The sequence below is a fragment of the Crocuta crocuta genome, unplaced genomic scaffold (assembly GCF_008692635.1).
Source record: "Crocuta crocuta isolate KB4526 unplaced genomic scaffold, BGI_CrCroc_1.0 scaffold84, whole genome shotgun sequence".
Lineage (NCBI taxonomy): Eukaryota > Metazoa > Chordata > Mammalia > Carnivora > Hyaenidae > Crocuta > Crocuta crocuta.
In genome coordinates this window covers 343,859-348,854 of record NW_027530213.1, presented here as the reverse complement: position 1 = coordinate 348,854, position 4,996 = coordinate 343,859, and positions in this window count along the sequence as shown.

Sequence of the window (4,996 nt, the reverse complement as noted above, 5' to 3'; positions counted from 1 at the left end):
CAAAAATAAACATTTTTTAAAAAGTTACCAAAAAAAAAAGCAATCAAGGTAAAACGAGGTCGCTGGGGTATGCCGTCATCCAAAATGACTGGTCTCCTTATTAAAAAGGGGACATTTGGACCCAGACACGCACTCAGGAAAAGGCCATGTGAAGATGAAGATGCCCACTGCCCAGTTGAGGCGAGAGGCCTGGACCATGTATTTCCCTCCGGGCCCAAGAGAACCGACACCTTGAACGGCTGTTGCTTACGGTGCTCAGCTCCTGGTGCTTTGTTGCAAAAGTCTCAGCAACCAATACAGACAGTAAACCTAATTAGAGAGAGTCCTGCTACACTGCAGGTAAGATTTTTTTCAAAAATTAACTTGTCAGAAATTTCCGTGCCACCCAAAATACTCCACTCTTTGGAGAGGCAGGGGCGGGGATGGAGGAGGGGTGGCTTGGGGCATCGTTTCCTTACCCACATCTTTGCCATCGCTTGGGGCCTGGAGACCGAAGTGAGGGTCTGACCCTCCAGCAGCGCAGAACGCTGTCCCCAGGACCACCAGCCCCTCCCTGCACAGAGCGCGGCTAGATGGCAGACCCAAGGGGCAGCCAGGCCCCTCCCCTGTGCCTGGTCTGCCCTTTGGCTCCTCCCACTGCCTGTGGGGGGACCCCCAGTCTCCCCCACATCCCACATGGCACTTTATTATCAGTTGCTTATTCTCCAGGATGCCTGTGGTCACAGGTGATATCTCCAATTAAGAACAACTACAAAAATGTCCCCTGAGGAAGAAATCTAAGGCACTGGAGAGATGGTGGGGGAAGGACTTGGGGGGCAGGGGTCCAGACCCTGCAGGTAAGATACCGCCCCTTTATAAGACCATCCGTGACACTTTGTGAGATTTGCAAGAAGGCGTTTTCTCCGGGAAAAAAAAAAATGAATTCGGAGCCATTTTCAGAAACAGGCTTCAGTATCTGCTGGAAGACACCAACGAACAAGGTGTTTATTTGTTTTGATGTCCACGTTCAAAGCCGACCCCTCTCGCTGCCCTGCCAGCGTATTTTGCTAAAGGCAGCCCAGGGTCTCGATCTCAAGCTCTGCCTTTTCTCCAGATGCCCCCTCAATTCCTCCTCTTCCACACCACTGGTCAATTGCAGGGAAAATAATTAGCTCCCCTCCACCCTGTGCTAATTACGGAAGGCATCATTTACCCAACCCCGTGCCGGCTCTCAGGGCAGCCTACCTCCACCCTGCTTCCCGGACCCGCAGGGAGGCAGACAGCGAGCGCGTTCCGGTGACAGCTGGCAAGCCACCCTCTGGGAATAGAACATTTTAGCACTTCATAAATTTCTAACAAGGTTTCAAATTGCCGCCGTTTCCCTACTCTCAGCTCTGTCAACTAGCAAAAGGGAGGGGGGAAAAGACTAATTAAATCTACGATGGGAAAGCGCTATGGGTAAGATCGCTACTTATTAAAAATAATCAACTAGTAGGACCAAATTGCAAAGTCAGGTGAAATTCTCCCCACTTCCCCCATGTATCAAAATTCAAAGTATACCCTTCCCCCTTTATATGTGTTTTGGTATTTATGGATACGTATCAAAGAACTCAAGACGTATCGGAACAGAGCATTTGCTATACGGCATCCTTACACTTGATGGAAGGCGAGACGCTATGTAGGAGCAGACTATGAGCATTCAGGCTTGATCTCAATGATAAAGTAGGTCATTTCGAATTCTTTTCCCGTATGATTTTTACCGCAAGGAAATGACTGCTGGTAACGCATCAAATGGAGAGAAACGTAACCTTGAAAACCTCACGGAAATGACAATTTCCAAATTTTCACCATTATCGCTAATTAAATATATATATGTGTGTATATATATCAACAACAATAAAATCCTCTTAATCCTTTTGCACTCTGTTTTGAAAGCAAAGATACTCAACTGGGAATATGAAAACTCATGCTAGGGGCTTGCTGGAGAGGGGAGGGAAAGGAAAAGATTCACAGACGGGTTTCACTGTCAGCTCAACCACGTTAGCAGCCCCGGTGGGAGGGGTGTGTGCAGGCAAAACCGGGGTGCTGACAGATCTTGCCAGTAACTCGGGGTCCAAATCCCTTGGAGAAAGCACACAGCCAAGTGCAAAGCGAGACCATCGGAAGCCGCCGGACAGAGGGTGACTGGGGCTCCCGCACCCACCAAGTGACACCTCACATTCCCTACACACAGCAGCCCTCGGCTTCCCCTGATGCCCGTTTTCCTTCTGAGCCTGAGAAGGCTGACCTTTAGGCTGACACGGATACGTAAGCTTCCGCAGCTAGGAAAACACCCACAAGAACATGCGCCCCGTCTAAGTTTGGAAACATAAACTCTCATTCAAGCGTCAGCCTGGCCAATGTTCAGAACAGCGACCTCAGGATTGGGTATCTCACGGTGGCTCCCCGCTAAATTTCAAATGCAAATGATCACTTGGTATTATTAATTCCAGCCATGCTAATATTTGGTCCTGGACATCACAGGTAATTGACGGGACAGACTGGCACTTCTGCTGATGGCAGCCCCATGTGGCATCCGGGACCTTAGAGGCTACAGAACACACACAGACTTGAATCGCCAGTCTGCCAATTACGCTCCTTGGAACACTGCTCACCACTGTCTCCCTCTCTCTCCTTCCCAACCCCCCCCCACTTTCTCTCTCTCTGTCTCCCCCTCCCTCTGTGGTTTTACCAAGAAATATATCAAATTTTATTCTTCCTGCACATGCAGAGGCTTGGTGACAGGGACAGAAAGAAAACACCGAGAATAACAAAAAATGTGACTAAGTGGGAAACTTACAAAATATTTTGGTGACGGGGCGCCTGAGGGGACCAGGCAGTTGAGCGCCCGACTCCGGCTCAGGCCATGATCTCACGGTTCTGGAGTTCAAGCCCCGCATGGGGCTCTGCTGCTCCAGATGCTCTGACCCCTTCTCTCAGCGTCCCTCCCCCACTCATGTGCTCAAGTGCTCTCCCTCCCAAAAATAAACATTTAGGGGCACCTGCGTGGCTCAGTCAGTTAGGCATCTGCCTTCGGCTCAGGTCATGATCTCATGGGTTTGTGAGCTCAAGCCCCGCATCAGGCTCTCTGCTGTCCACGCAGAGCCCACTTCAGACCCTCTGTCCCCCTCTCTCTCTGACCCTCCCCTACTTGCACTCACTCTCTATCTCAAAAATAAATAAAAATAAAATCAACATATTTTAAAAAACACTTCAGTGTTATTTAATAACGTTGGCAGACAACATAAGGCTGGATTTGAGACATTTATCTGGGCTTGTAGCCACAGGCTGTGGCTCCACTGAAGGAAATGAGGTCACCCCGGGTCTACTCCGTATCCCCATCTGAAGCTCCAGTCCCCTAGAGGGACCGGCCACCTGCCCCATCAGTTTACGGTGACGCTCCCTTTGGAGGCTGCAGGGGGGGGTCAGTCTGCGAATAGCATCATAATATGGATTTGTCCTGCATCTTTCTGCAAGTTTCCCCATGACCTTCCGGGCACTGTGTGATCTGAGCTGACCACCCCTATGTCCTGTCTTCCACCAATGGAAACGACTGTTCGCCTCCCCGTCCAGCAATCCCTGCAGAGCACACCTGCTGAGGACAAGGCCAGCAGCCCGCCAGCGTCTTGGGCCTCATAAACTATCCTGACCTGAGTTCCTTCTCATCAGACACCATTTCCACTTCTGGGTGTCTGCCAGGTTCAGTGAATATCACAGGGCCGTCTTTCCCTGGCAAAGTTAGAAACCCATCTGCTACCGGAGGGTCCCATGCACTCTGATCGCCCAGGCTGGAAGTGCTTCAAGGTAAAAGCAGTTTTCCCGAGGAAGGAGGAGCCACGGTCATTGTGATCAGAGAGAAGCCAGCAATTACCAGGAGCCGCAGCTGGGCGTGGATCGGGGGGCACAGCCCCGGGGAGGGGGGGCTTATGGCAAACGAGAGAAAACCTACCCTCCTTTGGAAGGCAGGAAGTACAGACCTGCGCAGGGGATGCTGACGCTCCTCTAAAAGGGGAGGTTATGGGAAGGATTAATATTAAATATGGCAGTTAAAAGCCTCCTTCAATGTCAAAGTGAAGTGGTTTGGCACCTTAGAGATTAGACCCATCTTGGAGCACCTGGGTGGCTCAGTCTACTAAGCATCTGACTCCTGAGTTCAGTTCATGTCATCATCTCATGGTTCACGAGATCAAGCCCCGCACTGGGCTCTGCGCCGAGAGCATGGAGCCTGCTTGGGATTTGCTCTCTCCTTCTCTCTCTCTGCCCCTCCCCTGTTCACACACACTCTCTCTTTCACTCTCTCAAAAAAACAAATAAATAAACAAAACTAGATCCTCTCTGGAGGGCAGGGGGGGATGTTTGCTCGTATTAACTCCTGGGGCCGACATCTTAGAACGTCTGCCCCTGCCCTCTGCGGTCTCCTCTGAGGCTCTGAGTGGCCAAGATCAGTGCCAGATCCCTCCCCTGCCCAGGACCATTCCAGAACCAGAGTGACATTTACATCTCTGTGATAAACCACTGTTGCCCCATAAATATTCCTCATAGTTTGGATTTTCAAGCAGGCTTCTAGAAAAGCTGCTGCAGCACTTTACATGCTCAGAACCCACTTACCTCGTGAGGAACGTGGGTACCCTGACCAGAAACTTGTACGTGACCTCTGGCACTGGGACTGGCCTGCTGGGCCGCATCCCTGGGGCGAAGGAGGTGAGTCCCCCCAAGACCCACCCCTGACTGGGTGAGCACCGCCAGCATCGAGGTCGTCAGAGCAAGTGCCCTGCGGAGAGCCCTGAGTCCTCAACCAGGCCCCCTTCAAGCATACCTGGGAAGCTTGTGCTCAGGCCCAGGGAACCCTGAGCTCTTCCCCGAGTCAGACCAGGGAACATCCTCTAAATTACGTCTTCCTCAAAATAAAAAGGAGGTGGTACATAACTGGTCATTATCCCTGGGCTAAAAGAAGAGGTCGCCTTTCACATTTATTTTG